Source organism: Coregonus clupeaformis, unplaced genomic scaffold, assembly GCF_020615455.1.
Source record: "Coregonus clupeaformis isolate EN_2021a unplaced genomic scaffold, ASM2061545v1 scaf0843, whole genome shotgun sequence".
NCBI classification, from domain to species: domain Eukaryota; kingdom Metazoa; phylum Chordata; class Actinopteri; order Salmoniformes; family Salmonidae; genus Coregonus; species Coregonus clupeaformis.
This window is the reverse complement of record NW_025534298.1, coordinates 189,777-212,500: the sequence shown is the minus strand read 5'-3', so window position 1 is coordinate 212,500 and position 22,724 is coordinate 189,777. Positions and strand designations below refer to the sequence as shown.

General features: G+C 50.3%; 1 pseudogene; it reads right to left on the bottom strand.

The window, feature by feature from the left end:
* LOC123485767 overlaps nt 1-21,889 on the bottom strand; it is a 31,142-nt pseudogene extending 9,253 nt beyond the window's left edge.
* Nucleotides 21,890-22,724: the final 835 nt, after the last annotated feature.

Genomic DNA, 22,724 nt, shown 5'->3' with positions numbered 1-22,724 from the left:
CCTGGGAGCCAGAAATCTTTCTGATTGAGAGGGGGTCAAATACTTATTTCCCTCATTAAAATGCAAATCAATTTATAACATTATTGACATGTGTTTTTCTGGATTTTTTTGTTGTTATTCTGTCTATCACTGTTCAAATAAACCTACCATTAAAATTATAGACTGATCATTTCTTTGTCAGTGGGCAAACGTACAAAATCAGCAGGGGATCAAATACTTTTTTCCCCTCACTGTATCTTGAATGGTCACTCCTTGCATCAATAGTTGTGTCTATGAATTTAACAGTGATAACATTTCTTCAGGCCCATCTCTCAGCTTTTTACCAAAACAGTTGCGGGGACCCTTGTTTTTCTCACAGCAGATTGCCCCTTTAAGTCAGTATAGTATTTGTACTGCAGGCTCACCTCCACAAAGTAGTCTCCTACTATCTTGGCTGTCATCAGCACCAACATGATGGGGAGACCGTACGTCACATTTCCTGTTGCTTCCACCATGATGACTGTTAAACTGAGAGTCATCCTCACTATGCCCCCTAGAGGACAGGAGGATATATTACATCAGTTATTATTAAAACAGTATATATACACACTATAGTCCTATATCTACTACTACTACTAACTATATCTACTACTAATACATCATGATGACTTAAACGGAGAGTCATCCTCACTATGCCCCCCTAGAGGAGAGGAGGATATATTACATTACATTAAAATGCATGGATGACAAATCTATCAGTTAAACAGTTCATGCAACATCTCTAAACCATAGGCAGGGCTCCAGACTGATAGATTGAGTAACATCTCTAAACCATAGGCAGGGCTCCAGACTGATAGATTGAGTAACATCTCTAAACCATAGGCAGGGCTCCAGACTGATAGATTGAGTAACATCTCTAAACCATAGGCAGGGCTCCAGACTGATAGATTGAGTAACATCTCTAAACCATAGGCAGGGCTCCAGACTGATAGATTGAGTAACATCTCTAAACCATAGGCAGGGCTCCAGACTGATAGATTGAGTAACATCTCTAAACCATAGGCAGGGCTCCAGACTGATAGGAATGACTCTTACCTAGTTGTGCTGCAGCTCCTATTAAAGCATACTTCCCTGGAACGGCCCAAATCTGACACACACACACACACACACACACACACACACACACACACACACACACACACACACACACACACACACACACACACACACATTATTGACAATAATCTGGCCAGCGTACTATGCTATGCCTGTGATAGTTAATGCAGCAGTTGAAGAGCCAACGGGTAATGCAGCAGACCCCCCAAGTGTTAAAACCAGAGTGTACTATGGCGTTACAAACCAGAGTGTACTATGGCGTTACAAACCAGAGTGTACTATGGCGTTACAAACCAGAGTGTACTATGATGCCCTATAACCCCCATAATGATGCCCTATAACCCCCCATAGTGATGCCCTATAACCCCCATAATGATGCCCCATAACCCCCATAGTGATGCCCCATAACCCCCATAATGATGCCCCATAACCCCCATAGTGATGCCCTATAACCCCCATAATGATGCCCCATAACCCCCATAGTGATGCCCTATAACCCCCATAATGATGCCCCATTACCCCCATAATGATGCCCTATAACCCCCATAGTGATGCCCTATAACCCCCATAGTGATGCCCTATAACCCCCATAGTGATGCCCTATAACCCCCATAATGATGCCCTATAACCCCCATAGTGATGCCCTATAACCCCCATAATGATGCCCTATAACCCCCATAATGATCCCATAATGATGCCCTATAACCCCCATAATGATGCCCTATAACCCCCATAGTGATGCCCTATAACCCCCATAATGATGCCCTATAACCCCCATAATGATGCCCTATAACCCCCATAATGATGCCCTATAACCCCCATAATGATGCCCTATAACCCCCATAATGATGCCCCATAACCCCCATAATGATGCCCTATAACCCCCATAGTGATGCCCTATAACCCCCATAATGATGCCCTATAACCCCCCATAGTGATGCCCTATAACCCCCATAATGATGCCCCTATAACCCCCATAGTGATGCCCTATAACCCCCATAATGATGCCCTATAACCCCCATAATGATGCCCTATAACCCCCATAATGATGCCCTATAACCCCCATAATGATGCCCTATAACCCCCATAATGATGCCCCATAACCCCCACAATGATGCCCTATAACCCCCATAATGATGCCCTATAACCCCCATAGTGATGCCCTATAACCCCCATAATGATGCCCCATAACCCCCATAGTGATGCCCTATAACCCCCATAATGATGCCCCATTACCCCATAATGATGCCCTATAACCCCCATAGTGATGCCCTATAACCCCCATAGTGATGCCCTATAACCCCCATAGTGATGCCCTATAACCCCCATAATGATGCCCTATAACCCCCATAGTGATGCCCTATAACCCCCATAGTGATGCCCTATAACCCCCATAATGATGCCCTATAACCCCCATAATGATCCCATAATGATGCCCTATAACCCCCATAATGATGCCCTATAACCCCCATAGTGATGCCCTATAACCCCCATAATGATGCCCTATAACCCCCATAATGATGCCCTATAACCCCCCATAATGATGCCCTATAACCCCCATAATGATGCCCTATAACCCCCATAATGATGCCCCATAACCCCCATAATGATGCCCCATAACCCCCATAATGATGCCCTATAACCCCCATAGTGATGCCCTATAACCCCCATAATGATGCCCTATAACCCCCATAGTGATGCCCTATAACCCCCATAATGATGCCCTATAACCCCCATAGTGATGCCCTATAACCCCCATAATGATGCCCTATAACCCCCATAATGATGCCCTATAACCCCCATAATGATGCCCTATAACCCCCATAATGATGCCCTATAACCCCCATAATGATGCCCCATAACCCCCACAATGATGCCCTATAACCCCCATAATGATGCCCTATAACCCCCATAGTGATGCCCTATAACCCCCATAATGATGCCCTATAACCCCCATAATGATGCCCTACACTCACCGATCCGTTAGGCGTGATAGAAGCCAGCAGTATTCCAAACAGTCTTCCCCAAGCAGCTCCTATGAGCAGAGATGGGATGAAGACTCCAGCTGAGACCGTCAGGCCATAGGTCCAACAGGCCAGGAGGAAATAGGTCAACGTAAACACACTCAGAGTCAGAGGGTTGTAGGAACCTGGAGGGGGGGGACAGAGAGAGACACAGAGAGAGACACAGAGAGAGACACAGAGAGAGACACAGAGAGAGACACAGAGAGAGACACAGACAGACAGACAGAGAGAGAGAGAGAGAGAGAAATGTAATTACAAACGTTGTACATTCATAGAAATTAAAACCAATTACTTTCCAATTGAATAGTGTGTTCTAGTGTAAACAGACATCTGATAGTGAATTAGCACGTTTTGAAGGGAACATTGTGGTGAAGCAGTCAGTTATTTGAACACTAGGGGGCACCATCACATAGCAGAGGCACAGAGCACTGTAAACACACTGGTCTGGTGAATCGACCAGGCACACACAGTCTACCTGGTGGGTTGTGGAAGAGACTGCGGACGCTCCTCTCAGGTGTGTTGAAAAAGGTCGTTGCCATGGAGTTATACTGTCCATCCGCACAAAACAACTAGAGACAGAGAGAGAATGTGTGAGTGTAAAAGTGAGTGAGTGACTGAGTGAGTGAGAGAGTGAGAGAGAGAGTGAGAGAGAGAGTGAGAGAGAGTGAGAGAGAGTGAGAGAGAGAGTGAGAGAGAGTGAGCGTGTGTACCTGCAGAGTGTAGTCCTCTGACTGGTCGGGTCTGAGAGGCTGACAGTCATTAGAGAAATAGATCATGGTGAATGACACCGTCGCCGTTACTGCGGCAACTAGCATGGCCTCCATCACCTGGAGACAGGGCCGGTGGACGTACCTGAGAACACACACACACACACACACACACACACACACCGACAAAGATGCCACACACACACAGACAAACATTTTAGAACCAGAATGGCACCATAGTTTACGAGCAGCAGGGAGGAAAACTAAAACTAAAACAAGGAAGAAACTCAAAGGCCTTTTACATGAAGTCTCCTCCCACATGTATGAAGCAGCCAATGACAGCATTAGTGTCTATTTGTATCCCACAGCGCTGCAGGTATAAAAGTCAGGAGCTTAGATGTGTTCAGACACCTACCTGGCACCTGTACACAACACCTGTCTAGTCCAACACCTACCTGGCACCTGTACACAACACCTGTCTAGTCCAACACCTACCTGGCACCTGTACACAACACCTGTCTAGTCCAACACCTACCTGGCACCTGTACACAACACCTGTCTAGTCCAACACCTACCTGGCACCTGTACACAACACCTGTCTAGTCCAACACCTACCTGGCACCTGTACAAAACACCTGTCTAGTCCAACACCTACCTGGCACCTGTACACAACACCTGTCTAGTCCAACACCTACCTGGCACCTGTACAAAACACCTGTCTAGTCCAACACCTACCTGGCACCTGTACACAACACCTGTCTAGTCCAACACCTACCTGGCACCTGTACACAACACCTGTCTAGTCCAACACCTACCTGGCACCTGTACACAACACCTGTCTAGTCCAACACCTACCTGGCACCTGTACAAAACACCTGTCTAGTCCAACACCTACCTGGCACCTGTACACAACACCTGTCTAGTCCAACACCTACCTGGCACCTGTACACAACACCTGTCTAGTCCAACACCTACCTGGCACCTGTACACAACACCTGTCTAGTCCAACACCTACCTGGCACCTGTACACAACACCTGTCTAGTCCAACACCTACCTGGCACCTGTACACAACACCTGTCTAGTCCAACACCTACCTGGCACCTGTACACAACACCTGTCTAGTCCAACACCTACCTGGCACCTGTACACAACACCTGTCTAGTCCAACACCTACCTGGCACCTGTACACAACACCTGTCTAGTCCAACACCTACCTGGCACCTGTACACAACACCTGTCTAGTCCAACACCTACCTGGCACCTGTACACAACACCTGTCTAGTCCAACACCTACCTGGCACCTGTACACAACACCTGTCTAGTCCAACACCTACCTGGCACCTGTACACAACACCTGTCTAGTCCAACACCTACCTGGCACCTGTACACAACACCTGTCTAGTCCAACACCTACCTGGCACCTGTACACAACACCTGTCTAGTCCAACACCTACCTGGCACCTGTACACAACACCTGTCTAGTCCAACACCTACCTGGCACCTGTACACAACACCTGTCTAGTCCAACACCTACCTGGCACCTGTACACAACACCTGTCTAGTCCAACACCTACCTGGCACCTGTACACAACACCTGTCTAGTCCAACACCTACCTGGCACCTGTACACAACACCTGTCTAGTCCAACACCTACCTGGCACCTGTACACAACACCTGTCTAGTCCAACACCTACCTGGCACCTGTACACAACACCTGTCTAGTCCAACACCTACCTGGCACCTGTACACAACACCTGTCTAGTCCAACACCTACCTGGCACCTGTACACAACACCTGTCTAGTCCAACACCTACCTGGCACCTGTACACAACACCTGTCTAGTCCAACACCTACCTGGCACCTGTACACAACACCTGTCTAGTCCAACACCTACCTGGCACCTGTACACAACACCTGTCTAGTCCAACACCTACCTGGCACCTGTACACAACACCTGTCTAGTCCAACACCTACCTGGCACCTGTACACAACACCTGTCTAGTCCAACACCTACCTGGCACCTGTACACAACACCTGTCTAGTCCAACACCTACCTGGCACCTGTACACAACACCTGTCTAGTCCAACACCTACCTGGCACCTGTACACAACACCTGTCTAGTCCAACACCTACCTGGCACCTGTACACAACACCTGTCTAGTCCAACACCTACCTGGCACCTGTACACAACACCTGTCTAGTCCAACACCTACCTGGCACCTGTACACAACACCTGTCTAGTCCAACACCTACCTGGCACCTGTACACAACACCTGTCTAGTCCAACACCTACCTGGCACCTGTACACAACACCTGTCTAGTCCAACACCTACCTGGCACCTGTACACAACACCTGTCTAGTCCAACACCTACCTGGCACCTGTACACAACACCTGTCTAGTCCAACACCTACCTGGCACCTGTACACAACACCTGTCTAGTCCAACACCTACCTGGCACCTGTACACAACACCTGTCTAGTCCAACACCTACCTGGCACCTGTACACAACACCTGTCTAGTCCAACACCTACCTGGCACCTGTACACAACACCTGTCTAGTCCAACACCTACCTGGCACCTGTACACAACACCTGTCTAGTCCAACACCTACCTGGCACCTGTACACAACACCTGTCTAGTCCAACACCTACCTGGCACCTGTACACAACACCTGTCTAGTCCAACACCTACCTGGCACCTGTACACAACACCTGTCTATTCCAACACCTACCTGGCACCTGTACACAACACCTGTCTAGTCCAACACCTACCTGGCACCTGTACACAACACCTGTCTAGTCCAACACCTACCTGGCACCTGTACACAACACCTGTCTAGTCCAACACCTACCTGGCACCTGTACACAACACCTGTCTAGTCCAACACCTACCTGGCACCTGTACACAACACCTGTCTAGTCCAACACCTACCTGGCACCTGTACACAACACCTGTCTAGTCCAACACCTACCTGGCACCTGTACACAACACCTGTCTAGTCCAACACCTACCTGGCACCTGTACACAACACCTGTCTAGTCCAACACCTACCTGGCACCTGTACACAACACCTGTCTAGTCCAACACCTACCTGGCACCTGTACACACAACACCTGTCTAGTCCAACACCTACCTGGCACCTGTACACAACACCTGTCTAGTCCAACACCTACCTGGCACCTGTACACAACACCTGTCTATTCCAACACCTACCTGGCACCTGTACACAACACCTGTCTAGTCCAACACCTACCTGGCACCTGTACACAACACCTGTCTAGTCCAACACCTACCTGGCACCTGTACACAACACCTGTCTAGTCCAACACCTACCTGGCACCTGTACACAACACCTGTCTAGTCCAACACCTACCTGGCACCTGTACACAACACCTGTCTAGTCCAACACCTACCTGGCACCTGTACACAACACCTGTCTATTCCAACACCTACCTGGCACCTGTACACAACACCTGTCTAGTCCAACACCTACCTGGCACCTGTACACAACACCTGTCTAGTCCAACACCTACCTGGCACCTGTACACAACACCTGTCTAGTCCAACACCTACCTGGCACCTGTACACAACACCTGTCTAGTCCAACACCTACCTGGCACCTGTACACAACACCTGTCTATTCCAACACCTACCTGGCACCTGTACACAACACCTGTCTAGTCCAACACCTACCTGGCACCTGTACACAACACCTGTCTAGTCCAACACCTACCTGGCACCTGTACACAACACCTGTCTAGTCCAACACCTACCTGGCACCTGTACACAACACCTGTCTAGTCCAACACCTACCTGGCACCTGTACACAACACCTGTCTAGTCCAACACCTACCTGGCACCTGTACACAACACCTGTCTAGTCCAACACCTACCTGGCACCTGTACACAACACCTGTCTAGTCCAACACCTACCTGGCACCTGTACACAACACCTGTCTAGTCCAACACCTACCTGGCACCTGTACACAACACCTGTCTAGTCCAACACCTACCTGGCACCTGTACACAACACCTGTCTAGTCCAACACCTACCTGGCACCTGTACACAACACCTGTCTAGTCCAACACCTACCTGGCACCTGTACACAACACCTGTCTAGTCCAACACCTACCTGGCACCTGTACACAACACCTGTCTAGTCCAACACCTACCTGGCACCTGTACACAACACCTGTCTAGTCCAACACCTACCTGGCACCTGTACACAACACCTGTCTATTCCAACACCTACCTGGCACCTGTACACAACACCTGTCTAGTCCAACACCTACCTGGCACCTGTACACAACACCTGTCTAGTCCAACACCTACCTGGCACCTGTACACAACACCTGTCTAGTCCAACACCTACCTGGCACCTGTACACAACACCTGTCTAGTCCAACACCTACCTGGCACCTGTACACAACACCTGTCTAGTCCAACACCTACCTGGCACCTGTACACAACACCTGTCTAGTCCAACACCTACCTGGCACCTGTACACAACACCTGTCTAGTCCAACACCTACCTGGCACCTGTACACAACACCTGTCTAGTCCAACACCTACCTGGCACCTGTACACAACACCTGTCTAGTCCAACACCTACCTGGCACCTGTACAAAACACCTGTCTAGTCCAACACCTACCTGGCACCTGTACACAACACCTGTCTATTCCAACACCTACCTGGCACCTGTACACAACACCTGTCTAGTCCAACACCTACCTGGCACCTGTACACAACACCTGTCTAGTCCAACACCTACCTGGCACCTGTACACAACACCTGTCTAGTCCAACACCTACCTGGCACCTGTACACAACACCTGTCTAGTCCAACACCTACCTGGCACCTGTACACAACACCTGTCTAGTCCAACACCTACCTGGCACCTGTACACAACACCTGTCTAGTCCAATACCTACCTGGCACCTGTACACAACACCTGTCTAGTCCAACACCTACCTGGCACCTGTACACAACACCTGTCTAGTCCAACACCTACCTGGCACCTGTACACAACACCTGTCTAGTCCAACACCTACCTGGCACCTGTACACAACACCTGTCTATTCCAACACCTACCTGGCACCTGTACACAACACCTGTCTGGTCCAACACCTACCTGGCACCTGTACACAACACCTGTCTAGTCCAACACCTACCTGGCACCTGTACACAACACCTGTCTAGTCCAACACCTACCTGGCACCTGTACAAAACACCTGTCTAGTCCAACACCTACCTGGCACCTGTACACAACACCTGTCTAGTCCAACACCTACCTGGCACCTGTACACAACACCTGTCTAGTCCAACACCTACCTGGCACCTGTACAAAACACCTGTCTAGTCCAACACCTACCTGGCACCTGTACACAACACCTGTCTAGTCCAACACCTACCTGGCACCTGTACACAACACCTGTCTAGTCCAACACCTACCTGGCACCTGTACACAACACCTGTCTAGTCCAATACCTACCTGGCACCTGTACACAACACCTGTCTAGTCCAACACCTACCTGGCACCTGTACAAAACACCTGTCTAGTCCAACACCTACCTGGCACCTGTACACAACACCTGTCTAGTCCAACACCTACCTGGCACCTGTACACAACACCTGTCTAGTCCAACACCTACCTGGAACCTGTACAAAACACCTGTCTAGTCCAACACCTACCTGGCACCTGTACAAAACACCTGTCTAGTCCAACACCTACCTGGCACCTGTACACAACACCTGTCTAGTCCAACACCTACCTGGCACCTGTACACAACACCTGTCTAGTCCAACACCTACCTGGCACCTGTACAAAACACCTGTCTAGTCCAACACCTACCTGGCACCTGTACACAACACCTGTCTAGTCCAACACCTACCTGGCACCTGTACACAACACCTGTCTAGTCCAACAACTACCTGGCACCTGTACACAACACCTGTCTAGTCCAACACCTACCTGGCACCTGTACACAACACCTGTCTAGTCCAACACCTACCTGGCACCTGTACAAAACACCTGTCTAGTCCAACACCTACCTGGCACCTGTACACAACACCTGTCTAGTCCAACACCTACCTGGCACCTGTACACAACACCTGTCTATTCCAACACCTACCTGGCACCTGTACACAACACCTGTCTAGTCCAACACCTACCTGGCACCTGTACACAACACCTGTCTAGTCCAACACCTACCTGGCACGTGTACAAAACACCTGTCTAGTCCAACACCTACCTGGCACCTGTACACAACACCTGTCTAGTCCAACACCTACCTGGCACGTGTACAAAACACCTGTCTAGTCCAACACCTACCTGGCACCTGTACACAACACCTGTCTAGTCCAACACCTACCTGGCACCTGTACACAACACCTGTCTAGTCCAACACCTACCTGGCACGTGTACAAAACACCTGTCTAGTCCAACACCTACCTGGCACCTGTACACAACACCTGTCTAGTCCAACACCTACCTGGCACCTGTACACAACACCTGTCTAGTCCAACACCTACCTGGCACCTGTACACAACACCTGTCTAGTCCAACACCTACCTGGCACCTGTACACAACACCTGTCTAGTCCAACACCTACCTGGCACCTGTACACAACACCTGTCTAGTCCAACACCTACCTGGCACCTGTACACAACACCTGTCTAGTCCAACACCTACCTGGCACCTGTACACAACACCTGTCTAGTCCAACACCTACCTGGCACCTGTACACAACACCTGTCTAGTCCAACACCTACCTGGCACCTGTACACAACACCTGTCTAGTCCAACACCTACCTGGCACCTGTACAAAACACCTGTCTAGTCCAACACCTACCTGGCACCTGTACACAACACCTGTCTAGTCCAACACCTACCTGGCACCTGTACACAACACCTGTCTAGTCCAACACCTACCTGGCACCTGTACACAACACCTGTCTAGTCCAACACCTACCTGGCACGTGTACACAACACCTGTCTAGTCCAACACCTACCTGGCACCTGTACACAACACCTGTCTAGTCCAACACCTACCTGGCACCTGTACACAACACCTGTCTAGTCCAACACCTACCTGACACGTGTACACAACACCTGTCTATTCCAACACCTACCTGGCACCTGTACACAACACCTGTCTAGTCCAACACCTACCTGGCACCTGTACACAACACCTGTCTAGTCCAACACCTACCTGGCACCTGTACACAACACCTGTCTAGTCCAACACCTACCTGGCACCTGTACACAACACCTGTCTAGTCCAACACCTACCTGGCACCTGTACACAACACCTGTCTAGTCCAACACCTACCTGGCACCTGTACACAACACCTGTCTAGTCCAACACCTACCTGGCACCTGTACACAACACCTGTCTAGTCCAACACCTACCTGGCACCTGTACACAACACCTGTCTAGTCCAACACCTACCTGGCACCTGTACACAACACCTGTCTAGTCCAACACCTACCTGGCACCTGTACACAACACCTGTCTAGTCCAACACCTACCTGGCACCTGTACACAACACCTGTCTAGTCCAACACCTACCTGGCACCTGTACACAACACCTGTCTAGTCCAACACCTACCTGGCACCTGTACACAACACCTGTCTAGTCCAACACCTACCTGGCACCTGTACACAACACCTGTCTAGTCCAACACCTACCTGGCACCTGTACACAACACCTGTCTAGTCCAACACCTACCTGGCACCTGTACACAACACCTGTCTAGTCCAACACCTACCTGGCACCTGTACACAACACCTGTCTAGTCCAACACCTACCTGGCACCTGTACACAACACCTGTCTAGTCCAACACCTACCTGGCACCTGTACAAAACACCTGTCTAGTCCAACACCTACCTGGCACCTGTACACAACACCTGTCTAGTCCAACACCTACCTGGCACCTGTACACAACACCTGTCTAGTCCAACACCTACCTGGCACCTGTACACAACACCTGTCTAGTCCAACACCTACCTGGCACCTGTACACAACACCTGTCTAGTCCAACACCTACCTGGCACCTGTACACAACACCTGTCTAGTCCAACACTACCATACCTGTCTAGCCTAACACTCCTGCCTAGAGAACACATATCTAAGTTTTGTTTTGGAACCAGAAAATCAACAGTTAATTCTGGTCAACTCATTGATCCTGCTTTGTAGTGTACCCCTCAGGGTGAGTGTGTTCTAAAAAAACATCTGACCATAACCCTAGCTGATCCTGAATATAGTCAACCAGTAGTGGAGGATATTGAACAGTTACCTGATCCTGAATATAGTCAACCAGTAGTTGAGGATATTGAACAGTGCTCCTAGCAATCCACCTGTTTAGATGGACATATAGAAAGACATCAATCAACATATAACATGTACATTTTGGTCATTTAGCAGACACTCTTATCCATAGAGACTTAGGGCCAATCCCAAATGGACCCCTAAGCCCCATGCACTTGTGGAGATCTGAGAGGATTTGATTGGTAGAAGCAATATGGTTTAAACATTCACCTAGCCTATCAGAAGAGAAGATGGAGCTATTACCATATTACTTACACCGGTCAGATCCCCTCAGATCTCCACAAGTGCATAGGTGTAGGGGTCCATTGGGGATTGGGCCTTACAGTGAAGTGCATTCATCTAAGGTAGTTATGACAACCACATGAGTCACTAAGGTAGCTATGAAAACCACATATACTGTATGAGTAACTATGGTAGCTATGACAACCACATATATGAGTAAGTAAGGTAGCTAAGACAACCACATATATGAGTAAGTAAGGTAGCTATGACAACCACATATATGAGTAAGTAAGGGTAGCTATGACAACCACATATATGAGTAAGTAAGGTAGCTATGACAACCACATATATGAGTAAGTAAGGTAGCTATGACAACCACATATATGAGTAAGTAAGGTAGCTATGACAACCACATATATGAGTAAGTAAGGTAGCTATGACAACCACATATATGAGTAAGTAAGGTAGCTAAGACAACCACATATATGATTCAATACAACACCAGCCTCTGCCTTTTTCATGTCACTTGTGTGAAGGTAATTCTAAACCCTACTGTAGAGGAAGGACCAACCACAGGGCTATAAAACAACAGAAGCAGAGTAGCAGTGTATTCTTACCTATAGCCCCCATAACGATGAACAAGGGAATCTCATAGATGTTGTAGGCCACACTCTGTAGACAGAGAGATAACACAGGGCTTAGGACTAGACACACACTTAACACACTGACAGAGACACACACACACACAGGGCCTCACCTCACTGCCAGAGACAGACACACAGGGGCCTCACCTCACTGACAGAGACAGACACACAGGGCCTCACCTCACTGACAGAGACAGACACACAGGGCCTCACCTCACTGACAGAGACAGACACACAGGGCCTCACCTCACTGCCAGAGACAGACACACAGGGCCTCACCTCACTGACAGAGACAGACACACAGGGCCTCACCTCACTGACAGAGACAGACACACAGGGCCTCACCTCACTGACAGAGACAGACACACAGGGCCTCACCTCACTGACAGAGACAGACACACAGGGCCTCACCTCACTGACAGAGACAGACACACAGGGCCTCACCTCACTGACAGAGACAGACACACAGGGCCTCACCTCACTGACAGAGACAGACACACAGGGCCTCACCTCACTGACAGAGACAGACACACAGGGCCTCACCTCACTGACAGAGACAGACACACAGGGCCTCACCTCACTGACAGAGACAGACACACAGGGCCTCACCTCACTGACAGAGACAGACACACAGGGCCTCACCTCACTGACAGAGACAGACACACAGGGCCTCACCTCACTGACAGAGACAGACACACAGGGCCTCACCTCACTGCCAGAGACAGACACACAGGGCCTCACCTCACTGACAGAGACAGACACACAGGGCCTCACCTCACTGACAGAGACAGACACACAGGGCCTCACCTCACTGACAGAGACAGACACACAGGGCCTCACCTCACTGACAGAGACAGACACACAGGGCCTCACCTCACTGACAGAGACAGACACACAGGGCCTCACCTCACTGACAGAGACAGACACACAGGGCCTCACCTCACTGACAGAGACAGACACACAGGGCCTCACCTCACTGACAGAGACAGACACACAGGGCCTCACCTCACTCTCGAAGCGTCCGAGTTAATAAGACCGGGGCTGGAGAGCTCTCCAGGTTTCTTATTGTAGATGGACAGGAAGAAATTCAGAGTGAACGTTGAGATCATGGACGCAAAGAACTGGAGAGGAAGGGGGGGAGAGAGAGAGAGAGAGAGACACAGAAAGAAGGAACAGATAGAGGGCATTAAGCTTCACCTGATAAAGGAAAGAGAGAACCCAACATCTCTCCTCCTCTTCTCCAGACACCTGACTGAGCCTAGTCTTCCACTCATCTCCCCTCCAGACACCAGACTGAGCCAAGCCTTCCTCTCATCTCTCCTCCTCTTCCTCTCCCATCCTGTACTTACTATCCTCCATGTGAGCATCTGGTTCCAGAAAGAAGCCCCCATCCTCTAAACTGAACAACACACCACCTGGAAGGAAGGAAGGAAGGAAGGAAGGAAGGAAGGAAGGAAGGAAGGAAGGAAGGAAGGAAGGAAGGAAGGAAGGAAGGAAGGAAGGAAGGAAGGAAGGAAGGAAGGAAGGAAGGAAGGAAGGAAGGAAGGAAGGAAGGAAGGAAGGAAGGAAGGAAGGAAGGAAGGAAGGAAGGAAGGAAGGAAGGAAGGAAGGAAGGAAGGAAGGAAGGAAGGAAGGAAGGAGCGAGAGAGAGAGAGCGAAAGTAACAGGTGAAAACTTTATTGGGACGAACATTTAGAAACTCATTATAATAGTATGCTTAGCAGTTGGTGCTGAGTTGAAGAGAGAGTGTGTGTGTGTGTGTGAGTGTGTGTGTGTGAGTGTGTGTGTGTGTACCGACTGGTGCTCCAAAAGCAGCAGATACTCCTGCAGCCGCTCCAGCGGATACAAAGTCCCTCTTCTCTGTGTCTCTACGGAAATACTCAAAGATCTACACACACAGGGAGATAACATGTTAAGACACACACACAAACACACAGGGAGATAACATGTTAAGACACACACACACAGGGAGATAACATGTTAAGACACACACACAAACACACAGGGAGATAACATGTTAAGACACACACACACACAGGGAGAGAGCACATTAGACACTAGATAACAACAACACACATTACACAATATGTCCTACACATGTAAAGAGAATATGCTACAAACACACTGTACAACACACTCCTACCTTGAAGTCTTTCTTCAGGGAGGTACTGCGTCCCTGGGAGACTCCTGCTGCCACCACTGCACCAGAGTGGATCATGGGACCTTCCTATGGGATTATGGGTAGGGAGACAGAGGACGTCAGACACACACCCACACAGGGCGTCATATACACACACCCACACAGGGCGTCATATACACACACCCACACAGGCCGTCAGATACACACCCACACAGGGCGTCATATACACACACCCCACACAGGGCGTCGGATACACACACCCACACAGGCCGTCAGATACACACACCCACACAGGCCGTCAGATACACACCCACACAGGGCGTCATATACACACACCCACACAGGGCGTCGGATACACACACCCACACAGGGCGTCGGATACACACACCCACACAGGCCGCCAGATACACACCCACACAGGGCGTCATATACACACACCCACACAGGGCGTCAGATACACACCCACACAGGGCGTCAGATACACACACCCACACAGGGCGTCAGATACACACACCCACACAGGGCGTCAGATACACACCCACACAGGGCGTCATACACACACCCACACAGGGCGTCGGATACACACACCCACACAGGGCCTCAGATACACACACCCACACAGGCGTCATATACACACACCCACACAGGGCGTCATATACACACACCCACACGGGCGTCGGATACACACACCCACACAGGGCGTCGGATACACACACCCACACAGGCCGTCAGATACACACCCACACAGGGCGTCAGATACACACACCCACACAGGGCGTCAGATACACACCCACACAGGGCGTCAGATACACACCCACACAGGGCGTCAGATACACACACCCACACAGGGCGTCATATACACACACCCACACAGGGCGTCATATACACACACCCACACAGGGCGTCAGATACACACACCCACACAGGGCGTCATATACACACACCCACACAGGGCGTCAGATACACACACCCACACAGGGCGTCAGATACACACACCCACACAGGGCGTCAGATACACACACCCACACAGGGCGTCATATACACACACCCACACAGGGCGTCATATACACACACCCACACAGGGCGTCGGATACACACACCCACACAGCGCGGATACACACACCCACACAGGGCGTCATATACACACACCCACACGCGTCAGATACACACACCAACAGGCGCCCCCACAGGGTCATACACACACCACACAGGGCGTCATATACACACACCACACAGGGCGGATCTACACACACACGCACAGGGCGTCGGATACACACACCACACAGGGCGTCATACACACACACAGGCCCCACACACGGCGTCGGATACACACACCCACACAGGGTCTACACACACCCACACAGGGCGTCATATACACACCCACACAGGCTCCCGGGTCATATACACACACCCACACAGGGCGTCGGATACACACACCCACACAGGGCGTCGGATACACACACCCACACAGGGCGTCGGATACACACACCCACACAGGGCGTCAGATACACACCCACGGGCGTCATACACACCCACACAGGGCGTCGGATACACACACCCACACAGGGCGTCGGATACACACACCCACACAGGGCGTCAGATACACACCCACACAGGGCGTCAGCACACACCCACACAGGGCGTCATGATACACACCCACACAGGGCGTCAGATACACACACCACACACCCACACAGGGCGGTATACACACACACACAGGCGTCAGATACACACACCCACAGGGCGTCATATACACACCCAACCCACACAGGGCGTCATATACACACACCCACACAGGCGTCGGATACACACACCCACACAGGGCGTCAGATACACACCCACACAGGCGTCATATACACACACACCCACAGGGCGATCGGATACACACCCACCCACAGGGCACACACCCACACAGGGCGTCATGATACACACACCACACAGGGCGTCAGATACACACCCACACAGGGCGCAGATACACACACCCACACAGGGCGTCGGATACACACCCACACAGGGCGTCATATACACACACCCACACAGGGCGTCATATACACACCCACACAGGGCGTCATATACACACACCCACACAGGGCGTCGGATACACACACCCACACAGGGCGTCAGATACACACACCCACACAGGGCGTCGGATACACACACACAGGGCGTCATATACACACACCCACACAGGGCGTCGGATACACACCCCACACAGGGCGTCATATACACACCCACACAGGGCGTCAGATACACACCCACACAGGGCGTCATATACACACACCCACACAGGGCGTCAGATACACACCCACACAGGGCGTCAGATACACACCCCACACAGGGCGTCAGATACACACCCACACAGGGCGTCAGATACACACCCACACAGGGCGTCAGATACACACCCACACAGGCGTCGATACACACCCACACAGGGCGCCGTATACACACACCACACAGGGCGCGGATACACACACCCACACAGGCGATACACACACCCACACAGGGCGTCATATACACACCACAGGGCCATAAACCACACAGGGCGTCGGATACACACACCCACACAGGGCGTCGGATACACACACCCACACAGGGCGTCATATACACACACCACACAGGGCATCATATACACACCCACACAGGGCGTCATATACACACACCCACACAGGGGTCAGATACACACCCACACAGGGCGTCATATACACACACCCACACAGGGCGTCGGATACACACACCCACACAGGGTCGATACACACACCCACACAGGGCGTCATATACACACCCCAAGGTCGGATACACACACCCACACAGGGCGTCGGATACACACACCCACACAGGGCGTCGGGGATACACACCACACAGGGCGTCATATACACACACCCACATAGGGCGTCGGATACACACACCCACACAGGGCGTCATATACACACACCCACACAGGGCGTCACACACCCACACAGGGCGTCGGATACACACACCACACAGGGCGTCAGATACACACACCCACACAGGGCGTCGGATACACACACCCACACAGGGCGTCAGATACACACACCCACACAGGGCGTCGGATACACACACCCACACAGGGCGTCATATACACACACCCACACAGGGCGTCATATACACACACACCCACACAGGGCGTCATATACACACACCACACAGGGCGTCGGATACACACCCCACACAGGGCGTCAGATACACACACCCACACAGGGTCCGGATACACACACCCACACAGGGCGTCATACACACACCCACACAGGGCGTCATATACACACCCACACAGGGCGTCATATACACACACCCACACAGGGCGTCGGATACACACACCCACACAGGGCGTCAGATACACACACCCACACAGGGCGCGATACACACACCCACACAGGGCGTCATATACACACACCCACACAGGGCGTCATATACACACCCACACAGGGCGTCATATACACACACCCACACAGGGCGTCAGATACACACCCACACAGGCGTCGGATACACACCCACACAGGGCGTCGGATACACACACCCACACAGGGCGTCAGATACACACCCACACAGGGTTATGGATGAAGACCGTTATAGAAAATAAAATAACTGTGGAACAAACAGCTGACTGGAGTGGGACGGCAGGGCATTTGTGTGGTCGAGTCCGTTTCTTGGCGTAACATGGACTCTTAACAACATAATGAAACTTTGTTGCTCCTTGCTGCAACAAGAAAATAGCAAACGGGTCTTCGGTTGCCTAGGCAACACCCGCCACAATGCAGCAGCATACAATAGAAATAGAATGAAGAGAACAGGCTTGGAACCTCTATCCTGGCAATTTGACTGGTCAACTCATGGGTACACTCACAATGGCTGTCTGGTATTGTGATGCAATATTTCCATGTGGTAATGTAGAATGTCCATTCAAATGATGTTAGTGATGTGGCTCATGCAATGGAATGTATTTTTGTAATATCAGTTGAATCAACAAATCACGCCACATATTTTACTTCCCTGCTTTGCTCCCATGGGCACCCTCGCAATGGCCACCAGTCCATCCATTATACTATAAGTTAAAGGCTTTGGATTTTCCATTTATATTTTGAGGTTGGACATTAGCACGTGGGGCGCACCGATTGGTGTCACCTCGTTAGTCAGAATGTGTTACACCTGTGATGGTTGCCATCCATTAGTGGGAAGGTGTTTCACCTGTGCTGGCCCAGGTGCTATTTTCATATTTAGTTGTCTCTCTCTCTACTTGAGAAACAACCTTTATCTGATCCCCCTGATTTCACTTTGCTCCAGCTTTTGGTTTGCTTCCTGCCTTTAAGTTTGGTCTGTTTTTTCATATTGGTTTGCCTGTTCCTAGTAAATGTAGTGGAATACAAAGTCCCTCTTCTCTGTGTCTACAGAAATACTAAGTATCTACACACACAGGGAGAGAGAACACGAACACCCCGCTCATGGTGGGTGTTAGGTCCTAGCTGTTGTTGCTAGCAAACATTCTTTGACACCCCATGGGTGTTTTCAGAACCCCTCCTAAAACCACCTGTTTCATTTTTTTGGTTGTTGTCAGTGACTCTTTGTTAGTCTTTTTAGCCGGGAACGCAATAATTCATTGACTTGAATGAGGACCCGTTTCTATTCATTCTGTTTCTATGAGCAACACAAAAAACACATGCATCAGGATGGCGGAGGACAGGAGAATATGAGTTTTTTTTGTTGTTGTTGTTATTTGAACGGCTTTACGGTGACCACGAACCAATTCACCATCATCCAAAATTCCATGACGGTCACAGCCCTAATCTCCACAAGACAAATGAACACCCCAACACACACACACACACCCCCTGAGGCGCGTACCTTTCCGAGCAGCGTAGTCCTCCGGCGACAGAGCAGATCACACCAAACACCTTCACCACTAGGGTCTGCAGGACACACAAGAGAGATCAACAGAAAAATCAAATCAACACACTGCGACCCCTGACCTATATATAATATTTTGTTCAAGCACCCAGTGATCAGTTTGACTGTGTGTACCTGGAGTCGCACTCACACGGAGGTATCTTCACCTTGGCCAGGTAACACTTTATCTGGAGGTACGCCACTTCCTGCTGCTCCTGGCTGAGGGAAGGGAGGAGGCGAGAGATAAAGGAGAGTGGGGAAGGGAGGAAATTTGTGTTGTACTGTAGAGTAACATGGTGGTTCACATTTTACATTTGAGTCGTTTAGCAGACGCTCTATCCAGAGCGTAACTTACAGCTAGTGAGAGCGCATACATTTTTTTCATACTGGCCCCCCGTGGGAAACGAACCCACAACCCTGGCGCTGCAAGCCCTGCTCTGCCAACAGAGCTACACGGGGTTCACCCCACACCTAGTGCCAACAGAGGAAGGCAGGGGTCCGATTAGATGTCACTTTATGGCTTGGGGGTAGAAGCTGTTTAGAAGCCTCTTGGACCTAGACTGCTCCCGGTACCGCTTGCCGTGCGGTAGCAGAGAGAACAGTCTATGACTAGGGTGGCTGGTCCCTCTCGACTGCCTGGTATGAGGTTGGACGCAGGGAGCTTGGCCCCAGTGATGTACTGGGCCTTACGCACTACCCTCTGGTAGTGCCTTGCGTCGCAGGCCGAGCAGTTGCCATACCAGGCGTGGTGATGCAGCCAGTCAGATGCTCTCGATGATGCAGCTGTAGAATTTTTGAGGGATCTGAGGACCCATGCCAAATCTTTCAGTCCCTGAGGGGGAATGGGCTTTGTCGTGCCCTCTTCACGACTGTCTTGGTGTGCTTGGACCATAAGTGATGGTGATGTGAAGACACCAAGGGAAACTTGGAAGCTCTCAACCTGCTCCACTACATCCTGCCGATGAGAATGGGGGCGTGCTCAGTCCTCTTTTTTTTCCTGTAGTCCACAATCATCTCCTTTGTCTTGATCACGCCTGAGGGAGAGGTTGTTGTCCTTGGCACCACACGGCCAGGTCTCTGACCTCCTCCCTATAGAGACTGTCTGTCAGAAGTCGGGTGATCAGGCCTACCACTGTTGTGTCATCGCAAACTTAAAGATGGTGCTTTGAGTCGGCCTGGCCATGCAGTCATGGGTGAACAGGGAGTACAGGAGGGGACTGACGCACCTTGAGGGGCCTACGGTGTTGAGAATCAGCGTGGCGGATGTGTTGTTACCTACCCTACCACCTGGGGGCAGCGGGTCGAACCACCATAACGATGGTATGCACACATGACTGTAAGTGGCTTGGAGCAATATACAATGATATACTGCTATGTATTGAGATATGCTAATACATGCTAAAAAAGTTACGGTTTATACTACAGCTGTTTACGCCCCTGGTCTGTTTACTACATAGCTTACGTCCCCTGGTCTGTTTACTACAGCTAAGTTTACTTCCCTGGTCTGTTTACTACAGCTGTTTACTTCCCTGGTCTGTTTACTTTCGCAGGCTTACATTCCCTGGTCTGTTTACTACAGCTGTTTACTCCCTGGTCTGTTTACCATAGCCGTTTACATCTGGTCTGTTTACTACAGCTGTTTACTTCCCTGGATCTCAGTTTACTAGCAGCCGCCTTACGCCCCTGGTCTGTTAGCTTCAGATCTCCTGGCTAGAAGCGACTCAGGTTTTCTCACACCTTGAGCACTTACCTCAAAACAAGGCCACAAACGCACGTCTCTCTTACCTCGAAAAAACGCCTACCATAACAGCCCCCACCATGACGAAGGCGGAGTTTAGCACAGCCCAGTGAGGATGAGAGCGAGATGGAGAGACCGCCGCCACCTCCGGTAAAACTTCTCGACTGTCTGGGAGGGGCAGAGGTCAAGGACCGCAACAACTCAATCACACGCCACCACGCCTGCAAGGTCCAGTCCTCTCCCCACCAACCACCTCTATGGCTTCAAACAGATCTTTTGTCTGAAGGGCTAAATATCTAAATTAGGTGGGGATGATTGGCAGTGCATCCAGATCAATGAGGTATTGATTAGATATTTATTAGGATCCATGAACTGATTCCGCAATGGCGAAGCAACCAGATTACTGAGGTCCAAATATAATGAAAAAATACTTTACAATTTCCATCCATTTAAAAAACATTAACATGTAGCGTGTGTGCAGCCATCAGTTACATATACAGTGCATTTGGAAAGTATTCAGACCCTTGACTTTTTTCTACATTTTGTTACGCCACTAGCCTTCTTTCTAAAATGGATAAAATTGTTTTTTTTCCCCCTCACTTCAATCTGCCACACAATACCCCATAACACAAATCAAAACAGGTTTTTTAGAAATTTTTGCAAATGTATAAAAAATTTAACTTTTGATACAATTATTTACATAAGAGTTTGCAGTCCCTTTGGCAGCGATTACTGCCTCTAGTCTTCTTGGGTATGACGCCACAAGCTTGGCACACCTGGTATTTGGGGAGTTTCTCCCATTCTTCTCCCTGCAGATCCTCTCAAGCTCTGTCAGGTTGGATGGGGAGCGCGCGCTGCACAGCTACTTTCTGGTCTCTTCAGAGATGTTAGATCGGGTTTAAGTCCAGGCTCTGGGC